The 20,125-nt window shown below is 39.3% G+C and overlaps 1 pseudogene; it reads right to left on the bottom strand.

Annotated features, from left to right (window-relative positions):
- Positions 1–15,159: 15,159 nt before the first annotated feature.
- LOC149819865 (delta(8)-fatty-acid desaturase pseudogene) lies at positions 15,160–16,512 on the bottom strand (annotated as a pseudogene).
- Positions 16,513–20,125: the final 3,613 nt, after the last annotated feature.

Genomic DNA, 20,125 nt, shown 5'->3' with positions numbered 1-20,125 from the left:
GTGACTCGGATGTCTTGTTCCATGCATTGCCTAACCGTTTCAGAAGATCCATATCTCCTTGTTGTGGGACGTTGCAGGTTCAAAACCTAGTGGTACGTTGAATAATAACTGGTGGGGGTCTGCCTTATAAACCCAGCTTGCCTTTCAATAAAAAAAGATAATCCTGGATCCAGTTTGACCCAAAACAAGGTGGAGTCTGCACTAATTAGCCTCAGTTCTTGAATTGGCTGAGATGAGGGTAACTGCTAACCTGTGACTGCATGGGGCTACATGGTCGTGTGTGCAAATGCGCATGTGTAAGAGATAGAGTGTACTGCATGTGGAACTCCCGCGGCCATGGACTGCGAAACCCAGCCGGAAGGAGAAGAGCGGCATGATGCTTCTTCCCACAGTCCAGAAAGGCCGGCATCTCCTGCAGTGACTTGGTCTTGGGCCAGCATTGTGGACGGTCCTACTGTTTCTTCTCCGAAAGCAAAAGTGGTGCAGCTTGGTGACTCCCTGTGTGTGGAGATCTCAGTGGAGCGTCATGACAAAATGATGGTTCCTTTTAAGTGGACCTTACTTGTTGGATTCTCAGGAGGCAACCCTCTAAGGCACATTCTTAAAAGTCAAAATATGCAGAGAAAATAAATTAGCACTCGTTGGCAGTGGTATATCTCATGCTAACTGACCATGTTTGGATTATTCTTGCAACTGTTGGGTGGTGGTCAGAAACATGCATTTTGTGTAATGTGATTGCACTTGATCCTAAGTCTAAACTCTCTTGATAAGTTACTTAAAGCATATTGTTCAAGAGAACAGCAATAAACCTAACTTTTCTCGAGTACGGATCAGGTGAGGGGTACCCCTGATAGTAATCCATCATGAGTCCCTCCCATGTAGTTCATGACCATGATATTACCTTTGATTTCAGACATTCATCTAGAGCATCAACTTTGAAAAAAAAATGACTTGAAACCCAACCATGATGAAATGTCATTTCATTCATTGCATGGATGAATGGCATCATCAGGACTCTTGAAGGTAATCCATCGCAAATACCCTTTATCTGATCCGCACTCTTTTTTTGTTAACCTAGACCAAGTTGCTGGCACCACCACTTATCTGACGGGTATGCCATTCACATGAGCACATTGATTAGTTGAGCGTTTGATGTGGACATGCTGAATCTCGATACTCTTCTCTACCTGAAGGGCAAGGTAAGCGCGGGAGAGGCGCGATAGCAACCACTTTCAAAAAAAAAACTGCAGTGAGACATGAGTGCCTCTGCTCACGCATCCTTTTTAACGAAATCACCATTTGTCATATCTCTGCTAGGTGCTTATGGAATTAATACAGCAGGTCGGTCTAGTAATTATGGGGACATTTGGTTTGGTGGAGCTATACATATATAGCTCGTCAGCAGTTTGTCAAAAAGGGAGCTCACCAAGCCGAACCGAAGGCCCGGCCGACCCTTTTCAACTGACCATGCACAAAACGGAAAACATTTTCCATCAAAAAACCAAGAACTGGTTGAGCCATGGATGTCATTGGTTTTTCAATCTTTTGAATGTTTTAATCACATCAGAAAAAATATTGCATATCCTTAATCATCTATAGAACCATTGACATACAAAGGAGAAATCCTTGAGTCGAAGAAGAATGAAAATAAATCCACCAAATCTATTTAATTAACTTGTGCATAGCTAGCCGGGCAATAAAATCAAATTAAAGATATCCTAGCCTAACTACAAAAACACAAAAAATAGGGTCATTGGATCATTGTTTCGTTATGTAATGGAGCCAACCAGCAAAAGAAAATACAAAATAAATAATTGGGAAAGATATAGAATACCAAAATCATTTGTGCATTTCAAATTTTTAAAAGGTTGAGACTTCAAAGTTACTGACCCAAACCATTCTTGTTTAGTTTTTTTATGAGATCTAGATGAGCTCTACAGTGGGAGTTGACCCCAACTGAGACACAATGCTTAAGATAAAAGTAGCTCTATACATAAATTAGAAAAATAGAACACAAGTCCTCAAGGGAAACCTTAAGAAGTGCAAAGCCTCAAGGAAGTTCTTAGGAAAAAATAGCATGAGCAAATGGAAGAAGGATATGAGAAGTATTACATGAAAAAAATGCATTAATTAAGGAATATACTCATGTATAAAACAATATTTATAAAAGATTAGTAAGATCATGTTAATTGCTATCAGTAGCAGTTGCTTAATTTAAAGGGAAGTTTTTTGGAGAACTTTTATCAACTAGAAATTAAGTTATCATAGTTTTGTGGTTGGGTTCCAGAAGTACGAATCCAAACTTCTCATGATCTTGAGAAAAATGAAGAATTACAAATTATATGCAAGCATAGCACAAATTCCAGTAATTATGTAAAAAACCAAAGAAATAATAGAAAACATACACTACAAGAAAAACGTTACTTAGCGACGAAAATTTGCGATGGATTTTTTTTGTCACAAATTTGTGACGGATTAGCTAGAGAAAACTAGCCGTCGTCAAAATTGAAATTAGCGACGGAATTAGCGTCAGAATTTTTCCATCGTAAATTTGCAATGGATTAGCGACGAAAAATTTTTGTCTCGAAATCTGTCGCAAAATAGGCACGAGACAAAAAAATTTTTAGCGATGGAGTTAGCGACGGAAATTTTCCTTCACGAATACGCCGCTAATTTGCGATATAAAAAGCCCCATTTAGGGCATGTCTCTCCCTCTTCCCTTCTTTCTCCTCGCAGCCTCCACACCACCTGTGGTCTGAATCCGATCTTTTCGACCAGAGCGTCGGTCTTTCTCCGACCTCAACCTCGCTCTGATGTCAGCGCGATGGCGGGGTTCCTGCATGGAGGGCCAGGCGTTCATGGCCGCAAACTACAATCGGAAGATCGTCGGTGCCTGATTCTTCTCCAAGGGGTACGAGGCCACCGTCGGAGCCCTCAATGAGACCGCCGAGTTCCACTCGCCCCGCAACTTCGACGACCACAGATCTCACACAACGTCGACGGCCGTAGGCAGGTACATTTTTCAGGCAAACTTGTCCGGCTATGCGGTCGAGATCGAGAAAGGCGTCGCTCCTAAGGCCCACCTCGCTATCTATAAGGTCTGCTGGAAGTCCGGCTGCTTCCACTCTGATATCCTCTCGGCCTTCGATCGGTCCATCGTTGACGGCGTCGACGTGATCTCTGTCTAGATTGGCGGGGGCTTTGTCCCTTACTACCTCGACTGCATTGCCCTTGGCTCCTTCGCAGCCGTGGCCAAGGGCGTCTTCACCTCCTCCTCTGCTGAGAACGAAGATGAGTAAACCTCTGCTTGCAATTCCTAATCTTCAAAATTAAGTGCAGTGGTCTCTGTAGGCTTGATTTATTTTATTCTTTAGCTTTTATCTCTCTATGAAAAGATTTGATAGAATTCAAGGGAAAATGAACATCTTCACTCTAAGAAAATTGTGTTGCTAGGACCTTTCTTATTAGGTGAAAACATCGGTTAGTTTCAAAATGTTGAAGCACGTTAGAATATTCAGCTGGAGCATCAAATTGCTGAATGTCTCTGAATCAGATTAAATTGGCAGTTGTTAGGTAAAAGCCTACCTAGCTAAGCCATTCTGAGTAGTGCGTGCAAACACTATTTATCAATTTTATCTAGCTCGTGTTTTTCTACATCAGAAAAGTTACACATTTTTTTGCATGAATGTGTCATTATTTTATATTGGTTCCTTCACCTCTTCTCCTAATGTACAGTACAATCCTGTTGTCTCAGGCGATCATGGGTTTTATAAGATGCTAACCTAATATTTTATGATGCTCGTATGTCTTGGGCATTTAGTTGTGCTTCAAGCCACTCAAACATTAAAATGTCTCTGTTATGCAGCTCAGCTCAAAGGATTCAACTATGCACATTGATATCTATGATGAGATTGGTATTGGAGGTGGTGCTTCTGGGGTTGCTGGAGGACTTCTACATCCCTACTCTCCTAAAGGTTTGATTTCCAAGTCTAATGTTGAGGTGCTACAATGGCCGCACACTTTTCATTGTATATTGTTTGGAGGTCTGTATTGATTTGCATTCTTCTTTTTCTTTGCGGTTCTGTATTGCAGTGAAACCTTTTTGGAAGGGAGTTGAATGCTGGGAAGAAGCCCTGAAGCTTCTAAGGGTTGCAGAAACTGCAGTGCAATCTAGGCCTTCAAATTGGAATAAAAATGATGATTTAACAGTTGACTTCGATGGACCTATTGTATGGAGAAGGTTTTATACTGATCCTCTTGACTGAATGCCCATTTGTTTTTTGTTTTGAATCATCCTGGCTATTTAATAGGATCTGGGTTTGTTTCTTCAGTTCAATAAGATAAGCCATTGTAGCATGTTCCTCCTCAATCTAAGTTACACAATTGAGTTTTTCCTCCATTTTTGATCTACATGAATGTCAAAAGGTTATCATGTTTCTCTCCATTTTGTGTTGGTTCCTTCATCATTGATTCAGTAGTTAAGATTGCCGATATATAAGGTAAAGTGATTTGCATACTAAGACATTTGTTTTACTGAATCAAGCAATTCTAATGTTGAAAGAATTTGTTTTAAGTTGTCAGAATGCCCAGAACTATCTTGGGAGTTGCAAACTTGAAGTTATAACTAAAGATACTGTGAAGAAACTCATGTCTGATGTGATTTTGCATTTAAATATTGCTTTCTATATGTCAGAAGCTATAAATATCCATCCTCTGTGCTATCTCCAGGTAAAGCATTTCTTTGAACCATGTTTGCCATGCAAAAAATTTCATCCATTGGGATCGTCCCTTTTCTGTTTAGATTGATCATATTGAATGAATGATTTCATAGTTCTTATTTGTAGGCACTCTTTTTGGCATGCCAAAACCTATCAGGGAATTTCATGATTTCAGAAAATCCTTCAAAAGGGATAATTTTCCATAAAAAAGCCATTGACAATCTACAAGAACTTTCAGGTTATTCCTTTGTCTGATTACCAACCTTCTGTCTGTGTGCATGTAAATATTTTGTTAATGCTTGTGTATCTTGCTACCATTTTTGTTTGTTTGAAAATGTATATGACTGCCGATAAAAGATAGTATGGTATGCCAAAACATTAAGCCTTTCTCTCGGTCAAGCATAGTATTGTTTGTTTGATATACAGTGTAAGCAAGTCATTATTAGTCAATTATGTTTAAGTTATTCAATTTGTGTGGGATTGATGGTTTCTTGTCATTGAAGACACATTAATAATATACATTAAATTTTCCCTTTCAATGCAACAAAAAAATTGGTTCTTTGGAGATTCTTGGCAAGGGAATTCCTTGGAAGTTTTCTCAAGAACTTGTGATTTTAAAGTTTCACTGAAATGAAAGAATAAAACAATGGACTATGATGAACTGAAATTGATTATAAATCTATTTCAGAAAAACTGATCAATATTATGACACTTTCATGAAAATTTTGTTTAGTTCAGTGATCACAAAAATTAGATTCACTAACTTGCCAATAAAGACCAATTAATTTTGGGCAGTGGCATTATTTTCATGAGCATTCACATTTGTTCACCATGTATGGATGTTTATGCTTATGTATGCTTTCACAAACACATGCACATGCATGTTCAGAGTTTTTTTTTTCGCTTTATACATCCGCGAATTGAAATGTGGGATCTTCTCTAAGCTTTGGGTCTGCAGGTTCATATAGTGCAGTGATAGTATGTCTTGGTGCAAAATTGTGCTTGTTGCCTGAACTATCAAGAAAGCTCCATCTGAGAACGTGCAGAGGTGTTGTCATGCATATGCAACTACCACATGAGTTCGAGTTATTGTCTAGATTTAGATTGATTGTTATTGTCTAGAGGGTAATCAAGGCTACATTCTTTTTTTTTTTTTTACTTCAAAATTTTGTATATTTTTGTTGCCAACAGAGAGGTATTCTGCTGAGTGTACCTTAAGAAATTTCATGAAATTGAGAATGAGCTTCTTGGACATTTTGTTTGCCTTTTTTTCATGACAATTCTTATTTTGAAGTGGAGCAACAGGTGAATGGCATATTCTTGAATTTCTTTGGGTTCAAAGGGATTGCTGGTGTTTGGAGAAGAAAGGCCTTGGAAGAGTCTGGTGGATGGCTCTAGAGGACCACAGTAGGGGACTCGTGATGACTTGTGGAGCTTGATTCAGAGGTTTTTTTCTTACAGGAGGGGGTCCAAGGGTTTCCCCCGGCGTGAGTCCCAATTTTTTACTAGCAGCTTAGTTTTTTTCTTGGGCTTATGTTTGAGACCTGATTTTTTATCGATCATACCCAATTTTTTACTAGCAGTTTAGTTAAAATTGCCTAAAAAAATCTTAATTTTTGGTCAAATGAAGACTTTGACCCTCATTTGATTAAAAAATTCAAGGCGTGTACGCCTCGCCTCAAGGCATGCGCCTCAAGGCGTATGAGGCGCACGCCTCAGGGCTCTTTTTTTAATTTTTTTTTTTAAATTTTGCGACAGCTTAGCGACGGATAATATCCGTCGGTAATATTCAACGACGAATTTTGGATGGTTTGCGGCGGATTATATTTTGTCGCTAATTTTGTCACTATTTTAGCGATGAAATTAACGACGAAATATAATCTACCGCAAACCCAAATAAGTTCTTATTTAGTGACGGACTCGTGACACATCATGTATGTCGCTAATCCGACGCACATTAGCGATGAAAGTAGCGACGGATAAATTCTGTCGCTAATTAGCGACCAGAATTATGCGACGGACACTATCTGTCGCTAAACAATTTAGCGATGGATTAGCTACGGATTAGCGGTGGATAGCGTCTGCCGCTAATCCATATTTTCCTTGTAGTGATATGTAGAAATTCAAGCATTTGTGGTGGCTTATTTGTTAAAACAAGGTAGCTTGAGCAATCTATCAAATGAAGATTGCCACAGTGACAGATATCACTTCAGTTTTGTGTTCTTATGCACGTTACAGCTTCCTAGAAAAGCACCACACCCTGAAAAGCTCACTACACAAGCCTAAAATCATTTGATGTCATGGGAATTCCACCTTATCTATTCCAGTCAGTCATCAAACAATGAATTTCTGTCGCAAGGTTACCTACAGACCTCACCAATATTTCGCATACCAAGCATCTATATGAACGATATTGCATTTACTACACAATGTCTGGAATCTTTTAAAGAATTTTTCAGGTAATGCTTCTTATTTCCAAACATTTGACACCGAATGCAGAACTATGTGTAACAAAGAAAATTCAATATCGTAATTTGGGCATGCAAGTCGCTCTCCAGAAAATTTACTAGTAAAAAGACATGGAACAAAAAGAATGGCCATGGCACTTCCTTTCTGTAAATATATAAATGAATCGAGCAGTTGGGTCTTGGGTGCAACTAATGCAGAATTGTAGAAATGAAAAAACTAATCTAATATAGCTAAATTTTTATAGAATTGTCTTGGTTTTCCTTCTCAGCTAAGATTTGAAACATAGAAATCTACATGGTGCAAAAGATGTGGCCACATCATAAAACCTAACTCGCACATAGCGATAAGTTTTTCTCTGAGCAAGAATACCCATAATACATTACATTCCCCTATTGCTAGGGTTGATTCAAACAAATCAAAAGTACTTGTTTGTATATGATGCAAACTATCAATGATTGTGCTTCCATGAGCACCTCCAAACTAATAACGCACACGCAAAAACCAAATAAGAAGGATATGCCACCCCGATCATGCAAAATCATCAAATCATGCATGAAGACATGACCATGATGTTGGGATAAACCACCGGCTAGTGGTGGTGGTTACCCACGATATGGATACCCCCCCACGGAAGATGCTCCTTCGGATAAACTCGCACTGGGGGGGAGGGGGGAACGGTTACGCAAATCGTTCCCACTTTGTGCCTATAAAAAGGGTATCATGAGCAACCTCCTAGATACGATGAAAACACAGTATGAAAAACAGAAAAATGAGAGAGGGAATCGGGTTGTATATCTTACCTCTCCATTCAAGGTTTTTTCATCCGGTGAAGGAATAGATCTTGCTCACCGACTGCATCCAGCAGTCTGCGCTCGTAGAGGGCAGCAGTCCGATTAAGGAGAAGCTTTCTTCTGCTTCAGCCACCACCTGCAGCTTCCCCTACTCCATCCACCGCCAGCCATCGATCCCAGTTCAGTGATGGCAGCATCAGGTACTCCTGCCCCTGCATCTTCTTTTTTTTTTGCATTATTTTATCAGCAACTTGTTGTTGTTGTTTGTTTGTGCGCAGGCTGGTCAAGTCACAACCCAACAATGGGTTATGGGCCAATGCTTACCTGCAGCGTGCTGCCTTTATGCCCCTCTGATGCAGCGATTTTCCGGCAGTCAGGTCCCTGTCCGGCTACACGGCGTTGGTGTCTCCCCCCTTCCAGAAAACAACCCTATAGGGTTTGCGGAGGGAGATGCATCGTTGTACCAGATGCTTTCTCTGCCGGGTTTCAAGAATGCCCGGCATTATGTCGATCGTTTCCCGAAATGCCCAAATAAAAAATCTTACCGGTCACCGACGGATGTTTTCCTTTCTTCTGCGAGGAGCCTTCCGAAATCACCATCGACTGACGACCATGAAGGAGGCAACCAGTCGATCTTCACTGGCTGTGAAGATCGACCGACCGGTCATGGTCGTCGGCTCCTGATTGCCTCCCATTTCAGTTTCCCTGTCGCGCCACTGCCTTCCTTTCAGTGGTCAGCCAGAACAGGGTGAAGGACAACCCATTTTCTGTTTGCACGGTGACATCTTCGGGCGATGAGGCTTTGAAAGGGGGCAGCGACGACAACCCATTTTCTGTCTGCACGGGAACCGGGTTATATGGTTTTGGATCTGGCAAATCTGACAGAGCCAGATTCACTGATCTGTAACGGTAAAAGTGAACCGGTTCACTAGGTTTCTGAACCGTTTCAGGCCATTCAGGAACCGGTTCTCAGTCAACTGGATCCGATTCGGGGTTTCTGAGACCGGTTCAGACTGTTACAGACCTGGTTCAAGGATTTTATAACTGGTTCATTCAGTTTTAGGACCGGTTCATGGGTCTTTTAACCGGTTCGTGAGGTTTTAGAACCGGTTCAGGGGTTTTAATAACTTGTTCATTCGGTTTTAGGACTGGTTCATGGGTCTTATAACTGGTTCATCCAGTTTTATGACCAGTTCATGGGTCTTTCGACCGGTTCATTCAGTTTTAGGACCGGTTCAATGGGTCTTTCGACCGGTTTTAGGACTGGTTCAAGGATTTTATCATCGGTTCATGCAGTTTTAGGACGGGTTCAATGGGTCTTTTCACCGGTTCATTATGTTTTTTTATTTGGATTCTCGTTTCATGGGCATAAACATCAAGTTGCAGCATGTTAAAGTTCATATTTTTGTTAACATGATCATTTATTTGTAATTGTGCATGTATAAATGAATGTTCAATATTGGCATTAAGGATAGTTAGATGATTTAGTGTATTCATGTCATCAAAGTGACTGAATACACGTATGTTGTTGAAAAATTTTTAGTAATATCATATAGTTTTAGCCAATATAAACATTGCACTTAGATTCGTAAAATGATAAATGACACAAAAGAAGTTTTATTGTGTTTGGAATTTAAGTAGGGTAAAATAAGGTAAATGTGTCAAGATACATCGCACATGTGTATCCAAAGATACCTTATATTGATGGTTTAACTTCACAAGCGCCTTAGTTTTACCAAATATGGTTGGTAGGCAAAGTGATTACACGTGTTGAAGTTCTTATCAAAGTTAAGACTTCAATGACCCCCTACACTCGCCTGGAAATAAGCATATTAGGGGCCTTTATTCATTTGTTTTTTCCATTAAGTTTTGTTTCATATGAATGCCTTTTGATACATGTCTTTTGTCGTGCAATTTTTAGTCCATTGATTTTAGAAGGCTCTAGTTGTATTCCCTTTCTAGATGGATCAAACTTTAGTAATTGTAAAGAGATTGTTCTCCTTACATTAGGGTATATGGATTTAAATCTGGCCCTAAAGATAGATGAACCCACTGCCCTGACTGATCAAAGCATTGTTGAACAAAAGAGTGCTTTTGAGAAGTGGGAGCGTTCGAATAGGCTTGGCCTATTGCTTTTGCAATCTAAGGTGGCTAAAAATATTTTAAGTGTCATCCCGCAATGCAGCAAAGTAAAAGAATTCCTGAGTGTTATTGAAGCACAATTCGTGAGTTCAAACAAAGCTAGAGCTCGTACCTTGATATCAAAGCTCATATCTATAAAATATACTAGAGGGAAAAACATTTTCCATCACATTTTGGAGATGAGAAACATAGCGTCTCAGCTGAATGACATGAAGTTGACCATTACTAATTCTTTCCTAGTGCATTTAGTTTTAACGTCCTTACCCTTGGAGTACAGACCTTTCAAAATCTCTTACAACACACATAATAACGAATGGACGTTTAATGAACTTATGTCCAAGTGTGTTGAAGAAGAAGAGAGATTGAAAGAAGAGAAGGTGCAGAGTGCACATATGGCTTCTCATGTACCCAAGATAGGACCAAAGAAGAATGCATTCAAGAGAAATGCTAGAAAGAAGCCAGCAGGAGATAAGACATCCCAAAGCAAGCAATCCGACTCTGCTTCCATAAAGTGCTTATTTTGCAAGAAGAAGTGACAGAGGAAGGCAAATTGTATAAAGTACAAGTGGTTGAAAAAGAAATGTAATTTATCATTTGTTTCTCATGAATGTAATTCATTACACATTCTTAAAAATAGCTGGTGAATTGACTCTGGTGCTATTGTTCATATTTTCAACTGTCTACCGTCGTTCCTGAATAGAAGGGAACCAACAATGCATGAGAAGAGCATGTATTCAGGGAACAAGATGTGTTCGCATGTGAAGGGTATTGGGACCTACAGGATCACTTTAGATACAGGCATAAATTTGGATCTTCATGATGTTTTTTATATTTCATCATAAAGTAGAAACTTGAATTCAATTTCAAGATTGGATAAATTTGGATATTGTTTTAAGTTTAAAAATTCTAAATTATTCATTTACAGAAATTCTATTAAAATTAGTTCTGCATTAGTTTATGATGGTTTGTACAAATTAAACATGAAGATCCAAACTCAGAAGTCTTTGACTTCTGAATATGCATTAGTTGGAAAAAAATGTAGCACGATTAATGATAAATCCTATATGCTTTGGCATCGAAGGTTGGGTCATATCTCCGAAAAGAGAATAAAGAGACTTCTAAATAAAGAGATTTTGAAATCTCTTGATTTTACCGACAATGACTTGTGTCTTGATTGCATAAAGGCTAAGCATACAAACACATATAAAGAGGGTGTCAAATATAGTAGTGAGATATTGAAGATAGTTCATACAAATGTATGTGGACCTTTTACCCCCTGTTACACAGGCAAAAAATAATTTGTCACCTTTATTAATGACTATTCTCGGTATATGTATCTTTACTTGATTTACAAAAAATCTCATGTTTTTTAGATGTTTAAAGAATTTAAGAAAGAAGTAGAAAAACAAACTGATAAAGTTATTAAAATAGTCAAGTCTGATAGAGGTGGCGAATATTATGGTAGGTTTACTAAGATGGGGCAAAGGGAAGGACCATTAACACGATTTCTCAAGAAAGAAGGCATTGTGTCTTAATATACCATGCCTGGTAGTGCCTATCAGAATGGTACAGCTGAAATGAGAAATTGAATGCTTAAAGAAATGATCAAAGCTATGTTGAATTATTCAACACTTTCCATTAAACTGTAGGGTGAAGCCTTAAGGACAGTTATGCATATTTTAAATAAGGTACCTACAAAATCTGTGCCTAAAACTCTTTACAAGTTGTGGATAGGTAAGAAACCATCTTTGTCTTATATGTACATATGGGGATGTTCTGCAGAGACCAAGTTGTATAACCCCCATATTAAAGCCTTTGATCCGAAAACAACCATTGGATATTTCATTGATTATCTAGAAAGAACAAAAGGATACAGGTTTTAGTGTTCATCTCACTCACCACAGATTGTTAAAACAGATAAGGCAAAATTCCTAAAAGATGGTTCAGTAGGATTAAGTGCAATTCAAAACCTTGGTTTTGAGGAAGTACAAGATCTAGTTTTATCACCTGTTAAAGAAAACATCGAAAGATACCACATTATTATTCATAATGATGATGTGGTTGATCACTCGGTTGTTGATGCACAAATCCAAAGTGAACCTATTGTGGACAATGTAGAAGAGCATGAATAGGATGATCAAGTTCAATCTAAGTCTGAAGAATGACCTGTTTAGAGATCCACATGAATTAAGAGATCTGTTGTACATCCTGATTATGTAGTGTACCTTTAGGAGCCTGGTGATTTCATTGATATAAATGATGACTCGTTGATCTTTATGGAAGCTATGAAAAACAAAAAATCTACACACTAGATAAAAGCCATTAAAGAAGAGTTAGACTCTATGACTAAGAATCAAGTGTGGGATCCTGTCGAGTTACCTAAGGAAGTAAAACTCTTAGGGTGTGAATGGGTCTTTAAGACCAAGAAGGATTCCAAAGGTAACATAGAGAGACATAAGGTAAGATTGGTTGCTAAAGGCTTCACCCAGATGGAGGGCATTGACTATAATGAGACATTTTCTCTTATCTCAACTAAAGAGTCAATGAGAATAATTTTGGCCCTTATAGCTCACTATGACTTGGAGCTACATCAGATGGATGTGAAAACAACGTTCCTCAATGGGGATCTGAATGAAGAGGTATACATGGATCAACCTCTTGGTTTCTCTGAAAATGATCGTCTGGTTTGCAAGCTCAACAAATCTATATATGAACTTAAACAGGCCTCCCGACAATGGTATATTAAAATTTTCCAAGTCAATGTAACTTTTGGGTTTTCAGAAAACATTATTGATCAATGTATATACCTTAAGGAAAGTGGGAGTAAGTTCATTATATTGATGTTGTATGTGGATGATATTTTGCTTACAACCAACGATATAAAGTTACTTTCAGAGACTAAACAATTTCTTGCATCATATTTTGATATGAAGGATATGGGTGCGGCTGCTTATGTACTTGGCATTGAGATCCGTCGAGACAGAACAAAAAGGTTTTCTAGGTCTCTCCCAAAGATCCTATATAAATAAGGTGTTAAAGCGATATGGGATAGAGAATTGTTTTTCTAGTTCAACACCCATATCAAAGGGTGACAAGCTGAGCTTAAAGGATTGTCCACAGGACGATATTGACAAAGCACAGATGAGTGCTTATCTACATGCGTCAGTTGTTGGCAGCTTGCAATATGTGCAGACTTATTCTTGTTCAGATATCTCTTTCGCAGTAGGGGTGCTTGGTAGATTTCAGTCTAACCCAGGCATACCTCATTGGAAGGCAGCCAAGAAAGTCTTGTGGTATTTGCAAGGGACAAAAGACTATATGTTGACGTATCATAAAGTTGATCACCTCGAGGTCATTGGCTACTCAAATGTGGACTTAGGAAGATGCCTTAATAGTAGAAAGTCTACTACTGAGTACATCTTTTTACTTGTTGGGGGCGTGATCTCTTAAAGGAGTGGGAAGCAGACAACCATTACTGCTCACACCATGAAGACAAAATTCATAGCATTGTATGAGACTACCTCGTAGGCCATATGGTTGAAGAATTTCATATCACAGTCAAAGGTGATTGATTTTATTGAGAAGCCATTGAAGGTCTACTGTGATAATGAAGTTGTGATGTTATTTTCGAATAACAATAAAAGTATTACGTCATGTAAGCATATGAAATTAAAGTACTTTATTGTTAAAGAAATGACAGAGAATCATCTAGTGCATATTGTTAATATTGGTACCAAAGAGATGATTATTGATCCTCTTACTAAAGGGCTAGCACAGAGATTATATTTCGAACATGTATTAAGGATGAGCTTGTTAAACTCTTTATAACATATGCATATGAATAAAGTGATGACATTCAGTTCATTGATTCTCGTTATTATTATTTTTGTTGATAATCTCATAAAGATTAGAGATTCAACTAAAGATCTACAGAATAGATCATAAAGGTCAATCTATTCATCAAGTCATTCCCATAAAATTTTTTGGTTAAGGGTTTATCGTCGAAACAAGTGAGAGAATGTTGGGATAAACCACAAGCTAGTGGTGGTGGTTACCCATAATGTGGATACCCCCTACGAAAGATGCTCCTTATGATAAACTCGCACAAAATCAAGGAGAACGGTTACGCAAATCGTTTTCACTCTGTGCTTATAAAAGAAGTATCATGAGCGACCCTTAGATATGGTAAAAACACAGTGTGAAAAAACGAAAAAATGAGAGAGAGAATCAGGTTGTATATCTTATCTCTCCATTCAGGGGTTTTCCATCCGATGAGGAAATAGATCCTGCTCATCGACTGCAGCCTGCGCTTGTGGAGGGCAGCAGTCTGGTTGAGGAGAAGTTTTTTCCTGCTCCAGCCACCACCTGCAGCTTCCCCTGGTCCAGCCACCGCCCGTCATCGATTCCAATTCAGCGATGGCGGCATCAGGTACTCCTGCCCTTGCATTTTTTTTTTTTCGCACTGTTTTTTGCTGTTGTTGTTTGTTTGTGGGCAGGCCGGCCGAATCACAACCCGACACATGATAGATAAAAAACCGTACCACTAGGAGATACATAATTAAAACCAAGTTATAAGCACACAAACGGATAGCAGAAAACTGCAAAACCAACTTAAATAAAGAAAGGTAAAAATTCCACCACTTAAATGTTCATCAAAAGTAAATTCTCTTCAGATGACCTTAAATTTGTGCAGAAGAAAAATCACTAGTAATGGCAAACATACGAGAGCTCCACGCCATAAAACAAAAGAAACCAAGTTTGCACAATAAAAGAAATACAGGCCTGAATCTAAAATGATAAAAATTTCATTACAAAATACTCGTAAACAGAAAGTTCAGAAAAACAAGGACAGCTGCAAGGAGTATCCTCTTGCAAATGCTGTAACACATCCTCAAATCCATCCACAAATTCTTATGGTAAACATCAACCAATCCCGTTTACATACGATGGCTCTCCATTAGACATTTCATGCCAAAAAACACACTTAACAGGGATCCCAAAAGAAAGAACGTTTCATAACATGAAAGAATCTACAATTGTTAACCATGGGTATTAACGGCTTCCCAGATCAAATTCCTTGGAGCCAGATTTTTGACGTCTCTCGCCTCCAGTGCTGCTGACCTGAGAGTCCTAAGTGTCAACAAATTTGCCTCAAAAAATGATACACTTGAATAAGGAAGCCCATGCTTCTTGCACAGAGACCTTACAAGAGGAGCAATTTTCCTCAAGTGGCAACGAGGGAGCCGAGGAAATAAATGGTGTTCCACCTGAAACTGCAAACCTCCATGGAACCAATCCATCCAAGGGGAGCACTTTATATCAAGAGTTCCCTTTGTCTGGGCCTCGAACCAATCATTCCCACTAGGCTTACCCACATACACCATTGACGAGAAATGGTTCAAACTGAACTGCACATGCTGGATCCCAGTCACAACAAAGCTACAAAAAACGAAAATAACCCTCTCCTTCCAATTGGGCAAGCATGAAACCAAAAATGAATACCAGATCCAGAACACCATGATGCCCAAAAGTTCCTGCCCCCTGTTAGGCACCCTCTTCTTGGAAAGCAACAACAATACAGACTGTGCAAAGAGATTGACCCTAGCAAAACACATCACTGGGTAAAATGTCCAATGCTGGTAGCTCACAAGGAACCTTGCAAGGCCATCAAAGGTCATCTTCCTTTCATAGAAATAGGAAGTGAGGGATTGGAATAACCTTGAGGAGACAGCAAACAGGGGCATGTGTTGCAGGTCAGGGTCAAAATCCAAGCTGTTGCAGGCAATGTGGTGTGCATTGTGGTTCCTCTTCCACCACTCGATGCTTATCCCAGTCATGCAATTCCCAGACAGGACCTGAACAAGCCTGTTCAAGGCCCTGTTCTTGATGAGCCTGTGGTGCCCAGAGTCATGCCCAATCCACCCACTCTGAATCCACACAAAACCCATCAGACACCCAGAAGCCATGTGCACCCAAAAGTTCTGGAACCCCAACACACCATAGAAACACAGGAACAGCATGGAGAACATGACCAAGGCAGAGAGGTACACAAAGAGGCCATTCCTCTCAAAGGATCCAGATCTGACCAACTCATTGGAAAGCCTCCTGAAGTCCTGTGAGACCTCAGAGATCTTGTAGTCCTCGAGGTACCCAATGAAGAACCTGTCAAGGAGCCACCATGCAGAGCCAGGGTGGTAGGCAACAAAGGCATCTGTGACATCCTGCCCTGCTAGGTTCAGCAATGGCATATCGCCACCAGGGTGGTCCTTGAGCCACCCTGTGACATCATAGACCTTCCCCTGGATTGAGATCCACAGGTCCTTCTCAGAGTTGTGGGTCTGAAGCTCCTGGTTGGTAATGTACCTCTTGCCCATGGGAGGGGAGGTCGCCATGGGAGAGGGGAACCTCTGAGATGGTTACCCAACCCTGAGGGCGATTCAGGGACAGTTTTCCTCTTTTGGGGTGGTGGGTTGGGAGAGGAAAACTGTCCCTTTCTGTAGCATGGAGAAGGAAAGAGAGCCCGGCTGTTGTGGAGATCACAGAAGAGAGATCAACAGCAAGGCTATTTTTATAAGACGTAAGAGAGAGAGAGAGAGGTAATAATAATATTCTATATGAACTATTTTGGGAGCCTAAATTGGGACCCCTGATTCCTCTCATATCTACAAGATTACCTCCTTTTCTAGATGAACATTGGGACTTGGGATTGGAAGGGGTTTACTGCCTGATTCAATGCAATTATGGCAAAGTCGCTAGTAATCCTTTCTTTTTACTAATTTTGACATAGATTAGCATCAGACGGCTCATATTAGTACTATGGAAACCTGTAATATTAGGAAATTACTTTGTATATCTGCCTGAAACCAATGTTGTCAATATCGTATCAGGCCTTGAATCTTTGGAAACGACTCAGATTAAGTTGATCCTTCCAAGCTGAATCAAACTGAATTGGCCAACTTTTAACCAAAAAATGATACGTTTGGAAATAACATTAAAAAAAATTAATTAGTTTTTAGATTTTTTAAAAAATAACCCGAATCACCTTTGTACCGTATCAATTTTTTGCGATATGAATATCGGCTATTCACACTGATACTGACATTGCATGAATTTAGAATTAGGTCTTAGTTAAGCTAAGCAAGCCTAGAGCATGTTGTCAGGAAATGATTGAATAATTAAACCTTCAACATCAATTTTGTTCTTATGGTAGCTTAAAAAGCTTGGACCAATGGCTTCTCAAAATAGAGTGGCTATTTGATTCTTGTAGCATCATTCAAAAGTCATTAGCTGAAGGAATAAATGGGTTTGAAGAATCATGTGACATAGCATATCACCTTGGGCGTCTGGGGCTCAGCTTGTTTGGTAGGAGCCGTTAGTGCACGTCACCATCTATTGGGACATTGCAAGTTCAAAACCCAATGGTATGTTGTGTAACTGGTGGGGTCTGACTAACCCCAGCTTGCCTATCAAAAAAAAACTTGGGCTCCCACAAAATTTTATGCTGCAAGCATAAGTGCGGTAGGCTAAAAGCAGCACGATTAGGTTTTCAATCCAAGGTGTGGTTGCTCCCAATAATAAACAAAAAAAAAATCAACATGTTTCTGTCCAACCATCATTCAATAATGGGCAATGGTTCTACCCCCTTCAAAATCATAGTTTTTTGGTATTTTTTCTCACATCTCACATCATAGATGTGATCTATAAGTTTTGTTTAGTGGGAACCGGCTTTTGGATCACCAGAATCTGACATGAATACAGATTTTTCTGATGATCCAAAATCAATGTTTATGAAGGTATCAATTTTTCTCAGCTCATAAAAATATATTTTGTCAGAAAAATATAATCTAAGAGTAGATTCCCACTAAATCGAGCATGTTAAACACATCTATAACGGTTCAAATTTATCATAAAACACTTCAAATTATGGGGCAGAACCAGAAAGGCCTAATATGTTCAGTTCTCTTCAATAAAATAAAGAAAAGTTTTTAACTTAAAGAGTGCCAAATTTCTTGAGTCCAGCAACACTAATCAGAGAGAAGCATGAAGTGTTTGCCTTCTATTGGCAAGGGTCTTCCAAAGAAATGGTTCTACAAGAACGGTGACCCAGTAAATTTGGCAACCAAATAAGGCTATTGATGGGAACCCAAAAAATGTGCTATTTTGGTCCAGCAAAGCTGATTTATAGAGCACCATAGGAATTGTCCAGAGAATCCACACAGTTGTTCACAAGGGCCAGCTTGGCATGCAGTGCACCATGGCCACTATGGATCCGCCAAAATTGAAGGAGATGGACCCCCCATACTTGGTGTTTCCCCTATTTTGGGATGGTTGTTGGACCATTGATAACTTGAAACCATGGATTGAAAATAACTGCTATGGCTTTCAGCAGGGACACCATGTGGAATGGTGACATGGTAAATACGGGTGTCAAAGGATCGGGTTTATCCGGACCCGACCTAGACAAAACCCTATAGGGTCGGGGCATGGTGACAAATAAGAAGACCTATAGAGTCCAGGTATGGTGACAAATAAAAAGACCCAATTAAGACTCAGGTTCAGACCTGAAGGATCCATTAATACATGGACTCAGGTATAGTTTGTAAAATTTTATACCAGACTCGGGCCCAAACCGAGTTCCAATTAAGACCCTCAAATTTTCAATGTAAAAATGATAAAAAATATTATTTTGCAGGGTATGGTCTTGGTCTGGTTCATGTAGTTTTTATCAGGCCCCAGTATGGTTTCTACTATAGTAGACCTGATTAGACTCGGGTTCGGACCTGACACCATACCCGAATATCTGGTCCAAGTCTGGTTTCACCTGGATCCGAACCAAATGCTACCCGTTGACACCCCTAATATAAAACCAGTATTATCAAATTTGAATCAGCCGATTTCAATTGAATCAACACAGTTTCTATTCAATATTAAGAGTCAGATCCAGACCCAATCCAGCTTATCAGCCCCCATACAGCCCGATTATATATATATATATATATATATATATATATATATATATATATATATATATATATATATATATATATATATATATATATATATATATATATATATATAGAGAGAGAGAGAGAGAGAGAGAGAGAGACGAAAGAAATTCAACATTACCACTCATGAAGATCAACAAAATGTTGAACCCATGAACTGAACTGAACAAGAGCAAAGTCAAAACAAATAAAGAAAGCAGAAGAGAAAAAGAACATCAAACAAATAAAACGGGCTCACGCCGGAGCCACTTGCCTAGATTGCGGCAAAAGAGAGGTAGCGTCAGCAGGAGCAGTGGCACAACTAGGATTCATGTGAGGGGGGTGGGGCAAACAAGGGCGCAGCAAAAAAAAATGTGTGTGATAGTCGGGGGTTCGGGGGCAGGACTGGGCTAAAAAAAATTTTGAGATAAAATAAAAAATGGCTACAATTATTAATAAAAATCTATTTCATATGGACGAATCAAACTATTTTCTGCAGTCAGGGCTGGGCTAAGACAGGGCTGGGCTACAAAAATGGATAAAAATCTATTTCATATGGAATCAGGGCTGGGCTAGGACTGGGCTTTTAAAAAAAAAATTAACTGTTTCGGGAGGCAGGACTGGGCCCTGCCCCCCCCCCAGCTACGCCTTTGAGCAGGAGGGAGCGGAAGATCACTAGAGAGAGAGAGAGAGAGAGAGCATTTGTTACACTCGGGGATATGGAACCCCTTACTTGAAACTGATAGTGGGAGGTTGTTTCCACCAAATGTATTCAGCATAAACAAAATAGTAGGGATCAACCCTTGGATCATATAAAAATATGTATGTTTGAGGTTTAAAAATTTGGTGTATTGTAAGCCGTTGATTTTTAACCCTCCTAAATTCTGACATATATGTCAAAAAAACATAATCCAAAAGTCGCTTTTAACTATGAGAGTAGCAAATATTAGACAGTAAAAGATGTTTTTCTTGTAATGCCGTTTCAATTAAATTCTAAAACCCATTCTGAAACTGATGCGTA

Source organism: Nuphar pumila, chromosome 12 (assembly GCF_984573655.1).
Source record: "Nuphar pumila chromosome 12, dmNupPumi1.hap1.1, whole genome shotgun sequence".
In the NCBI taxonomy this organism is placed as follows: domain Eukaryota; kingdom Viridiplantae; phylum Streptophyta; class Magnoliopsida; order Nymphaeales; family Nymphaeaceae; genus Nuphar; species Nuphar pumila.
This window is presented reverse-complemented; position numbering and strand designations above follow the sequence as displayed.